Below are 11,584 nucleotides of genomic sequence, written 5' to 3'. Positions count from 1 at the left end.
CAACAATGCAAATGGAAAACATCATAATCATTCAGAGGTGGATGGTGAAATTAGCATAATATATCAATAATTTATCAAACAAATTGGGATTCATGATATGTAAAGATCATATAGATATTTGCTGATTTATAGATATAGACATCCTGAAGATGTCAGAAGAAGGTAGCATACTGCTCCAGATCATTTTCCATTAACTTCATTTCATTGTCTCAGCCACAGATGATAACTGGAGACGCATACAAAAGTCTAAATAAAGCTGCAGAAAAACTAACCAATAGAAAACAGGCCTACAGAGCCTATAGAAGCAGTATAAAAACCACGTCTACAATGAGCCTAAGTTTGATATTGAAAACACACAGTGATCACATTTGGACTATAAATAGCCTGTACACGGAGGTCCTATGGACATCACAGTAAATATAATACTTCCAGTGCACTCATTAATACTACAGCAACGTGCATTAGTAAGGAGCTGTTGTTGAAACAGGTCTGTCGTACCTCATAGTGAATATTCTAAAGTAGGTGGGCAGCAGGCAGCACACCTCGAAATCCATAGTGTGGTAAACACCTGTGTGCTTACTCATTTAAAGGTATTTTTATTTTGTTTATTTTGTTAAAGGCTAAAACACATTCAAAAAACTGAATAGTTGTAATTGATATCCTAAATGCTGTGCTCTTAAAGAATGCCTTTTAACCTAGTTATACACTACAAAGTGCTCTACAATATTTTCATTTACTCATATGCAGTCAATCATACACTGTATATTCAAGATGAATTTAGCCACTGGAATAAAATGAGCTGATTTTGGACTCTGTATTTTGAGGCTTTGCTGTGTATTGGCTCCTGAGAACCAGCCTTTTCATTTGTTTCGTCTTTAATGGATATTTGTTTTTGGGCTATATCGTTTGACTTATTTGATTTATTTCTTTATTTGCTACCCTAATAAGATGACATCCTGGCCTTTCCAATGATCTGTCATGTGTTTGGGGGGCTCCTTTAGCTCGAAATAATCACAAACAAGTTAAACTGAAAGATACTTGTTTCCTCGGCTCTCAGGGGGATATTGTTGTTTCTTTTAAAGAGCCCTAAAAGGGTTCTCAAAGTCCTTAAAGATTTAAGATTTAAACCTATTTTAGATTCCAAAACGACCAACATGATGACTAAAATAGCTTGTGCTGTTACTTATTACTTATTACTCATCATTTCTGACCCCAAACCGTCTAACAGTTGTGATGAATCAACTGACAGCCCAACTTTTACAAAATTCATGTTTAAATTGCTCCTTTTCAAGCTGAGATACACACTGAGCAGAGTGTTCTTGTTGTGATGTTGTTTTTAGTCTAGCCTAATTCGGGGCAGCTGATTGGGCGCTGTTCATGCCTCACTTGGGTTGGATCATGTGGAGAGGTGAAAGCAGCACCGACGAGGACTGCTCAGCTGTCTCGGCGCATGTCCTGATGAACTCCTGAAGCGGTTCATCTGAGGTAAGACGCAGTCCAGGGGCCAGGCACACAGCCAGGGAATCCGGTTTAATGATGTTTCCTGCAAGGTTTCTTTGTCCTAGCGCACCGGCACATGGTCTCCAGGAAATGATGTCTATCTGCCTGTGAGCAGACATATGTTACCATAACAATACCAGATAGCCACATCACACCACAGACTCTGTATGACTGTATTTCAGAGTTTCCTTCAGTAAGTATAATAACACTTAATGGTGCACCCATTACTGCAATAGCTTTCCTACTTTGCATCACTAATGAGCTCATTTGTTGAAATAGGTCTGTCATACATCACAAGTAAAGGTGGATGATGTTGTTTTAAGCTGGTAACACGCTGTGTATCGCATAGTGTGGTAAACACGTGTGTGTTTAGCCATTTTCATTTTATTTTATTATTTTATTTGTTTTGTTTAAGGCTAAAGATTTGCATAAAACTGAGTAGTTGGAGTTGACATCTAGATCACAACCTGACTGAGATGCTGTGGTGGGACCTTAAGAGAGCTGTGCATAAACAAAGTGCTAAAATTGGTCCTACAAACTACTGAATCCTGGATTGCACTTGGTTTTTGTTCTATAATAACGACACTGTGACACGCATTCATCTGTATCAAAATCTGCTGGAGGGCAGCTGATCCACAACGATGCTAAGCTAATGAATATTAGTGCAGGAGTATTATTAGATTGATTTTAACCTTTGAGTCCATAATTTTGGAAGCTGAACCCTAAATCGAATAGAGTAATGTTTTGTGTATTACATTTGACATTCTTGCTGTTTTCAGATACCCATGCAGTGCTGTCTGGAGATCCATTTCATTCTTTGAGCAAATAACTGTATTCAGTGATCCAGTACCTGCTTCACAGATTTTAAATGGTTTTATTTGTCCCGAAATAAAAGCTCACCTCCCCTCCGGTTATGGTTTATAGTGGTAAATATGACATCTCCCTACATGCCCATCAAAGCAAAATTATTAAAAAAGACCACGATTAAGAAACATCAAGGTTCACTGGCTGTGCTGTCAGAATAAATGGGCCAAGCCAGCAGAACGGGAAGGAGATCTTACAGGAATGGAAATTTGATCATGCAGTTGTATTGGGGTTTTCTCAGGTGTTTACACTAAGTCATCAATTACTGGCGTGTTTTGCATAATGTCAGGTCTGCCGTTGCGTCCGATCAAAGTCTACTGAAAACGCATTCACTGGCAAACAGGTTCAAAGCTGTATTTCTTGTGCCTATCTGTCATTGAGAAATTTGCAAAAACATGGTCAGCCCTTACTGTTTTCTTTCGAGTCACAGAGAAACGCGATCTTTTAAAGAACACAGACTTGGTGCCTCGGCCATCTTACAACAAAGCCTTCTGCAAAGAGAGTTTCACTAAGTACTCCTAATGACTGTTTATAACTGCAGATCAAAGTGAGTTTCTGGCATGGCCATAAAATAGCTGAGAGCAAATTTTGCATGAAAGTGCCTCATTTTCTGGGTTATTGGCCAAACATTGAGTAAATGTTGGTAGACCTTTGGCCCATTGGTCTCTGGTCAAGCTGAACGTATCAGAGGGACGTTGGAGAAGATTCAAACTGACTCTGGCTTCATCAGTCACTTAAAGTATGCATTAAACTAACCACTTGCTACATGGCGGCCTTCCAGAAGGACTACAATTTACAGGCTGACTAATGTCAGTTTCAATTTTTCTGTTTGACAGTTTTGCCAAGGTGGATGAAGCTTGATTTGCATTCAGGAAACTAGTTAGAAAAGCTAATGTGAAGCTGGCTGTGAAGGTTGAGTCCGTCTCCATAGACTGTGAGCATGTTTACAACCTGGTACATTAAAAGTTGTTGATGGTAGATAATTGACCCTTTTCACCAGTGTTTGGAAGAATTTCATTTAAATGTGTAGCACTTTTCTACTCAAGCATTCCACACAATACGTCTCTTTCACTCATTGTCTACACCTAAGTGCTTTATATCGAACATTCATATCAGGAGCAACTCAAAGTTAAATATTTTGCCCATCTTGCATATCTGGCCTGCACACTGGAGCAGCCAGGAGACTGAACCACCAACCTTCCAGTTAGTAGATGACCTGCTCTACATCCTGAGCCACAGCGAGTACAGGTGCATACCACTGTTAAGGTTTAAAGTTAGAGACATGGCTACCCTGACAGGTGTGCCAATACAAAACCTGCAGTCATCAGCTGTCTGCTAGGTATCATCTCTGCCAATTTATTCACTGAGCTGCAGTGATTCACCATATATGTGCTGTTTGTGCAACACAATTATCTCATAAATAATATGGCTTACTGTATAAAACAGAAGTCTGCGCTTCAGTGTGAAAATGTCAGTTATTTTATTAGTGTTTTACTCCGCACTATTAAACACATATCTGCTAATTAGTGCTTGTTGGTGGCCAAAACACGTGTTGTAGAAAAACCTGTGGGTGTTGTCACAGTAGCTGTAGCCATCTTTTATATACAGACTATTATTTTAACCAGAGACAGGTCTGAAGGATAATTACAGTTTATTTTAACCTGGTGAACTAATGACCCTTAACATGTGCTGTCCTGTATTAAAAAGCAGCATTTAAGTTTGGGCACACTACTTCAAAATTATTATTTATTGATAGAATTATTTATGGCTCACTTAGCGCTAGCTTCCAGAGCTCAACATCCAAAACATCTGACAAAGCAGGACGTTTGGTGATATTTGGTTCAAAAACGGCTCGAGATCTTTCAGTGGTGATTGTTGCATATGCTGCATTCAAGTCGTGTTAATAAATGTAAACTTAATTATGGTTATTAAAAAATAAATCAGAATTGAAGTTTGCGTTGAGCAGCTCCTATAGAAATCAGTCTTGCTGTTCAATCCAATCATCAGTTAACCTTTTATTATTTCTTCCTGACATTTTGCCCTGGGTGTGTTATGAAGAAAACAAGTGAATTATCCATTTTTTAAATGAAAAAATTCTGCCTGTTTAACCTGAAAATGTATTTGACGAGAGCACCGAGACTGAACCAAAGCAGGAAAAACTGAGACAATGAGGTGAAACCTACTAAAACGCACATTATAGTTCTTTTATTTGTTTACCTGTCAAGTCCTATGAATGAACACATTTAAGAACAAGGAAACTAAATAAAAAGTAATACTTCTAACCTAGAACTACGATCAGATCTCAACATGTATGCCTTTGCCCCATGATCTTGGTCTAATCCAACTCTTCCTCATTATGTGTGAAGACATTCACCGTTTCACTTGGATGCATGCACCATGTATCACTGGGTCACTTCATGGTTGTATAGAAACATCCGTCTTTTATGCCTTTTGTAAGATTTCTCCTCAAGCAGTTTGGTTTTTGCCAAATTTTAAAAAATGTTTCTGAGTTCATTTCTAATCGGTCAAAGCATCAGCCAGTGTCATTAAAAGGTAGAAACTGCAACATCCAGAAACGGTGTTGCAGTTACTCAGTGGCACCAAGTTTCTCCTGGGAAATATGTCACTGAATGCAAACCTAACTGAGACCCTGAATGGGGAGAATTGGGTTCTGAGTTAACAGCTTCTGATCCCAGTGTGACACAACTGTGAGGTGCAGCTGTGACAGACTAGTTATGTTGTCACAGCTTAGGTAACATGTCTGACAACAAAACCCACAGAAATCTGAACAAATCTTGTTTTCCGTTACCCTCCTCCCTTCCTCCGGGTTAGTGTTCAGTGATTCAGTCACCTGTGAGCTCAGAGTCAGTGAGATATTTGTGGCAGACAGACTTTTTGTCATTGTTTCCCACCAGTTCACTGAATGCTTCACAATGGAACTTATTTACAACCTAATGGGTAACAAATTACGCGATTCTTCTCCCGCAATGCAGCAGGAATATTAAGTTGTTGCACTCTTCCTTGTCAGATTTGTGTTATAAGAAGACTTCCCACACACTGGTGAGTATTATCTGTTTTTTAAACTCCCAGTGGTTCGAATGTAATCACAAGGACTTAGCAGCCATCTTCAAAGACATTAAATGGATATTTTCTTTGTATTAGAATGCAGGCAGTCCATGAGTCGGCAGTTTAAGAACAGATTTGTTGTGCACAAGCAGCGAGGCTGGTCCTCCCACATCACACTGACTTCAAGGCTGCAGTAACTGGGTTAGACTGTCTGATTTTTTCAGAGCCAAACATCAGAAGAGTTCTACAGCACCTGTCCAGAAGCAGCGATCCATCATTTTCAGCTATAAACAGGTAGATCTGAGTACATTTAATGGAGCTGTATAAATGCACGCCAGGTAACACGATCAATGTAAACAGCCAGAATTTAAGTAAGAACATGGCAGGACAACCTAATAATGTTAGAATGTGCCAGAACAAAACAACATGGCACCTTGGGCTGATAAGCAATGCATTTAACACGAAGTTTTAAACATAGTGATGTCAGTATCAGTTCATTCACTATGCGCTGCAAACTCGGGTCGCTTCCTGCTGATGCTACTCAGTTTTGTTGAATTCTTCTAAACAAATCTATAAAGACAAAATAATGTCTCACCCCGTGGTTCACCCTGCACACTCTTCACCCATCCTTTTAGCCACGGAGGAGGAATAATTACAAGCTTATTTTGAAGTGGCAATTAATTTCAAATGCAGTGTTACAAACAGCTCCACAAATGGGGGTTGGGGTTTATCAGGGAAGGTCAACTACTAATCAGAAGGTTGGTGGTTTGATCCCCGGTCTGCATGCAAAAATCCTTGAGGAAGATACTAACCCCAAGCTGCTCTCCGGTGCATCCATCGGAGTATAGGTGAATGTTAGATAGAAAGGACTTAGGCATAGCATAGTGTGAATGAGGCGTGTTGCATAAAGTGCTTTGAGTGCTCCGGGAGAGAAAAAGCACTATATAAGTATCAGTCCATTTACCATTTGATAGAAACAGGATCTGATCCCCAGAGACAGGAACATTCACCTTGGTAATAGTACTGTCAGGTGTTCTGTGGCTTGCAACAGTCTTAGATTGAAGAGAAGTCTAACCCTTGGGCTAGAGCAAGTGTTGTGAGGGCCAAACATGACCCAAATGTCACCTGAATTTTAGGCCTAACCTTAGTGCCACATAGGCATTAGTGCCTACATGGCTAACTCTGAATCAGGTTCATCAGTCAGGGTTAAACGTGACCCTTAGAAAACTGCAAATGTGTTTCACATATATATTAGAATAGGAACCAACCATTTACCAAATACAACCAAACTGGTGTTTTTATGCAGTTTGGATCATATTGTGTCTGCCAGCTAAAAGTGCAGTTGCTGTTTTTTCCAAGAACAAACTTGACTCTTAGAGATGCAGAAAGACACAAAAAAAGAAAAGCAGAGAAAGATGAGGAAATATTATTATATTATTCTGACATTTAAGGACTGCTCAGTCGTGTTCATGTGCAGTGGACCTCTACACAATGTGCTGCAAAAGTTATCTGGTTATTTCAATTCAATGTTGTTTATAGCTGCAAATCTCAACCGCATTCACAGCATGGGACTTTGGATTGTAAGATGAAGATAATACAGGGAATACTGCAACAACTGAACAACTCCCAGTGAGGAAGCATGTGGCAACAGTGAGAAACAGGAACCTCAGACAGAACCAGGCTCAGGGAGATGCAATGACCCTCGCGATTGATTCAGAGTGACTGAGACAAAGAAACACTGTGGAAGAGAGCCAGAGTCTAAAAGTAACTAATGATTAAATGCAGAATGGTGTATAAACACAGTGAGTGACAAAAGGTGAGTGAAGAAGAAGCACTCAGTGCATCATGGGAAGTCTAGGCCTGCATAACTAAGGGAGGTTGATAATAACAATTAAATGTTGTTAAAAGGTTACACAATCATTGCAAGTGTGTAAATGCACGAAGAGCAGTAAAGCTGAGAGCAGCAGCTCAGGTCAGCTGATCACAGCCTGTCCTCAATGAAGAAAGCTCACATTATAAGTCAGGCCAGTCTTTCTTAGCGCTGCTACACCGATCATAGTGTTACCCCACCAGCCAAAGATCACTTTAACCCAGATAATAAAAACAATAAAGGAACATTTCCACCGTGCCAGTTCAATAAACACAGCAGCCATTATGTCACTCTAATTACACAGCTCGTCCTTTTATTTGGATGCTGGTTTTATTCAGCAACAAATTCCACGGTGCCATTTTTTGATTTGTTAATTAAATGTAGGCGATCCCTGTACACGTTTTTCTTTGAACGCTAACAAAAGGGTAACACCCACTGGGCTGCTGTATAACATTTAATGAAACGGGTAGAGTTGCTGTGCATGAAAGCCTTTGTTCACTTACAGTGAAAGACAAGGACTGTGAGTACACAGCCTTATGAGGTGATATTATTGTATTTGCTTGACACTCTGTTTTCTTTTATTATTTTCACTGAAGGCATTTTCCATTTACCTGGTGTTATTTTTATGATCCACCTCCACAACAGTTGGGAAGCTGTGTAAATAAAAACAGAACACAATGATTTGCACATCTCATAAACCCAATTTTGTTCACAATAGAACACAGAAAACATTAAATGTTCAAAATAATTGATATGTTTACTCGATTTTTATATTTTAAGAAAACTATTATCACTTTGTGTTTGGCAGTAGCAACATGAGTCAAAAAACTTGTGATGGGAGGACAAAAAGGTGGAAAAGTAAATGTTACAAAGAGAAACGTTTTCCAACTGACAACAGGTCAGTGATGTGGCTGGTGTAGTCTTAGAGAGACGTAAAGATGGTCAGAGGTTCACCAATCTGCAAAAAAAAAAAACCTCTACGAATGTTTGGATTTCAGAATAATGTTTCTCACCATGAAGACTTTCAGTATCTCACCCGCTAAAGTACAAAATATCACAAAAACACCAAAAATCAGCAGCTCTATCACGCAAAGAAGAAGCTGTATGTGAACGTAATCCAGAAAGCTGTCTTCTTTGGGCCAAGGCTCGTTTAAAATGGACTGAGGCAAAGTGGAAAACTGCTTTGTGGTCACACCAATCAATTCTCGAGATTCTTTTTTTTTAAACATGAATAATGCGGCCTTTGGACTAAAGAGGAGGAGGACCATCCAGTTTGTTACAGCACTCAGTTCCATACGATCATCTGAATGTATGGAGGTGCATTAGTGCCTATGGAACCGGCAGCCTGTACATGTGGTACCATCATCGCAGAAAGGTATAGACGAGCTTTAGAGCAGCACATGTTCCCATCCAGACAACGTCTTTTTTTCGGGAAAGGGCCTGCAAATTTCAGCAAGACAAGGCTAAACCACATGGAGGGGTCAGGGGAGGAACGCACTCTGGAAAACAACAAACTAATAACAACTCTACGGCTTCACTTTCTTACTTTTTTCAGGCTCAAACATTTATCTTTTTTAGATGTATGTCTTTTATCTTTAAACCGTGCTTCAATTTTCTGCTCCCTTTGATTGTTTGGCAGCATTTAGGGAACGATACTGGGATATGGGGAATCAATTTTTAGTTTTCATCCAAATATCATGTCTCATTTGACCTCTGACCTCACTTTTACATTTCACATCTGCTTTCCTTTCAAGTTGGCCACAGATTGCGTTCTATCTTTAAAGAAAGCATTGTCAAGAGAAAGAGAATGAGGTGTCTAAAAAAATACTGTAGTATAATAATTACATATTATTGATTCTCTAGTAAGCTCAAGTTATATGTGTCCAGTTATTTACAAATCAACACCCATCGTCGATGACCTACTCCTACATTATGCTTGTGTAATCAAAGTAAATACCTGTCATGCTACCCTTGTCTGATTTTTACTGCACTACAAACTTCTTAAAGTATGTTTAAAAAAATAAATAAAACAGAATATTATTGCCTTAAAAGTAATTACTGCTGAGAGAGTGCGCTGCCTTGGCACAGTTTTGCGCTCTCAGAGTGCTTCCTGTTTATTCATGTATTTGATTAACAGCATGTGTGTTGCATTTTGAGATTATTTATTAATTATTGATGTTGGCATGCCTGGCCAGATTTCTGATATGTTAAAATAAAGTTGAGTGCTGCTGAAAGAGACCAAGACTGTTACAGAGCAGTTCGTTAGGTTCTAAATAAAAATAATTAAAAGGCCACTTTGAATGCAGTGGTTATGTGTTTAACTGAAATTTATAATTATATACATTAAATTGCCAGCAACAGATTTAAACTGCAGAGACAGGAGTGATTCACTCACTGGACATCACTTTGAAGCTTGAAGCTAGGTTAATTAGCCTAAGTAGCCCTCTATTGAAAGAGGCCTGGTAAAGGAAACTTGGTCTAAGGTACAGAGATCTGTCGCTGGGGTAATCAGCAATCTTAATCAAACGGCCAAGATGAGCAAAGGACAATCTCTGACCGTCCTTGAGTTGCCCACCCGAAGCTAAACCTTCAATCCTGCAGACTGTCTGTGGAGAAACCTCGTGATGGCAGTTCACAGACATCTCCAGCCAGTTTGTCAGAGCTTGACAGGATCAGCCAGGAAGAAGTGAATAAACTGCTCAAATCCAGCCTCACCCCAGGAGACTCAAAGCTGTAATTGCTGCCAAAGGGGTTTTACTGCAAAGTGCTGAATTAAAATTCTACATACGTCTGAAAAAATAAATGTTTGCCTTTTGGTTTTATAGACACGTTTATCTTTTTCATTATGCATTTTTGGAAATTCAATTAAAATTCAGTCTACACTGTAAAAATGTCAAAAATCTTCATCTGTGCTTGCAGAGGTGCTCAGGGATTTAAGCTAATGATCTCAGTCTAAAATATGTCCCACTACCCAAGTGTTCAATAGTAAACACTACACCTTTCCCAACTTTGTATTTCGCACTGAAGTCAAACACAACACAACTCATCACAGAAGCGTGGAACATTTTACATCTCCCCTCAGGGCAATTCACTCGGCGTCTTCTTTTATCATATCTCACTTAGTGCATATGCCTCCTGTGGCGAAGACTGTCGTTCAAACAGTTGTTGCTAGTCTGTATTGTGATATGTGATGTTGAGCCAAAAGAGCGAAGCTGGCAGCTGTGTGTGATTTGTTGATATCTTGAACGGTATGAGTCAGGCTGCCTCGCTGTTTGGCTTGCTCTGAAGTTCCTGCACCCTTACAAATGGCCATGAATTATTCAAAAGCTGAACTTGTAATTCTAGCCCCTAACCAACAGGCGGCCCCGTGATGAGAGAAGGCAGTTTGCTGGCTATAATGCTGCACTCTTTGGGGTTGGAACATGTTTTCTCACTTAAACAATGAGACTTTTTAACTTTTAGTTTGTGTGAGTGTTCTGGGCAACAGAAACCAACAATAACACGGGCAGGAAGTATGAATAATGGATTACACTCCCAAAATGCAAACACTACACAGCAATCAAGGATCCTCGCTTCTGTTAACCGTAGACCTCCATTTGTTCACAGTGATCATTAGACAGATTTTCTCTGAAAAAGAGCTCATTATGTCTGCCATGAGAATGTAAGCCTGGACTGAACAACAAAAACATGCACAGCAGCACAAAGCGCTCAGCTTGTCCCGAACGGGTCTTCTTGGAGATGAATGTGACATATGATTGGACATTGGTGGTGTTTGGGGAAGGTGGTGTTGAATTGAAATTGGCTTTAAACAGAGGAAACATTAAGGTTTGTGCAGGAGAGGGGTATAACATCGCAGTAAAATTACATCAAGTTGCAGACTGAATTTCTAAGAGCACCCAGCAACTGTCAGCAAGAAACAACCACAACATTTAAACAACGAGGATTTATCATCGGTGAGTCTGTCTGTTGGATTCACTCATTTGTTTTGTCTACCAGAAATAGCCCAAATGTCCCACAACCCAAGCTTTCAAAGTCTTGTTTTGTCCAGTCATGAGTTTAAATCAAACATTAGTTTATCAGATGATAACAAAGGCCCCTTAGTCCTTGATCTAAGTGATCGTGTCAACGTTTTGTTCTGAAGTGAGGTCAGCAGCACTGACAAATCTGTCAAAGCAGCCAAACCCCGAACTTTAAGCCATAGCAGTGCCCTAACTAATTATCTGCCAAGTTTTTCCCTGGAAATATGAAAGGAGCTACCACCGACACGTCTTCATTTTTCAGTTC

The 11,584-nt window shown here is 39.6% G+C and overlaps 1 long non-coding RNA gene across 1 annotated transcript; it reads left to right on the top strand.

The window, feature by feature from the left end:
• The first annotated feature begins 1,028 nt into the window (after positions 1 to 1,028).
• LOC120715943 lies at positions 1,029 to 9,535 on the top strand. Its single transcript, XR_005691768.1, has 3 exons — positions 1,029 to 1,270; positions 5,223 to 5,232; positions 9,524 to 9,535. It is a non-coding gene; the product is annotated as an uncharacterized LOC120715943 (long non-coding RNA).
• The last annotated feature ends 2,049 nt before the right edge of the window (positions 9,536 to 11,584 follow it).

The sequence above is a fragment of the Simochromis diagramma genome, unplaced genomic scaffold (genome assembly GCF_900408965.1).
Source record: "Simochromis diagramma unplaced genomic scaffold, fSimDia1.1 OVJJ01000646.1, whole genome shotgun sequence".
NCBI lineage: Eukaryota > Metazoa > Chordata > Actinopteri > Cichliformes > Cichlidae > Simochromis > Simochromis diagramma.
Note: the sequence above shows the minus strand (reverse complement) of the source record. Positions and strands in the feature narration are given on the sequence as shown.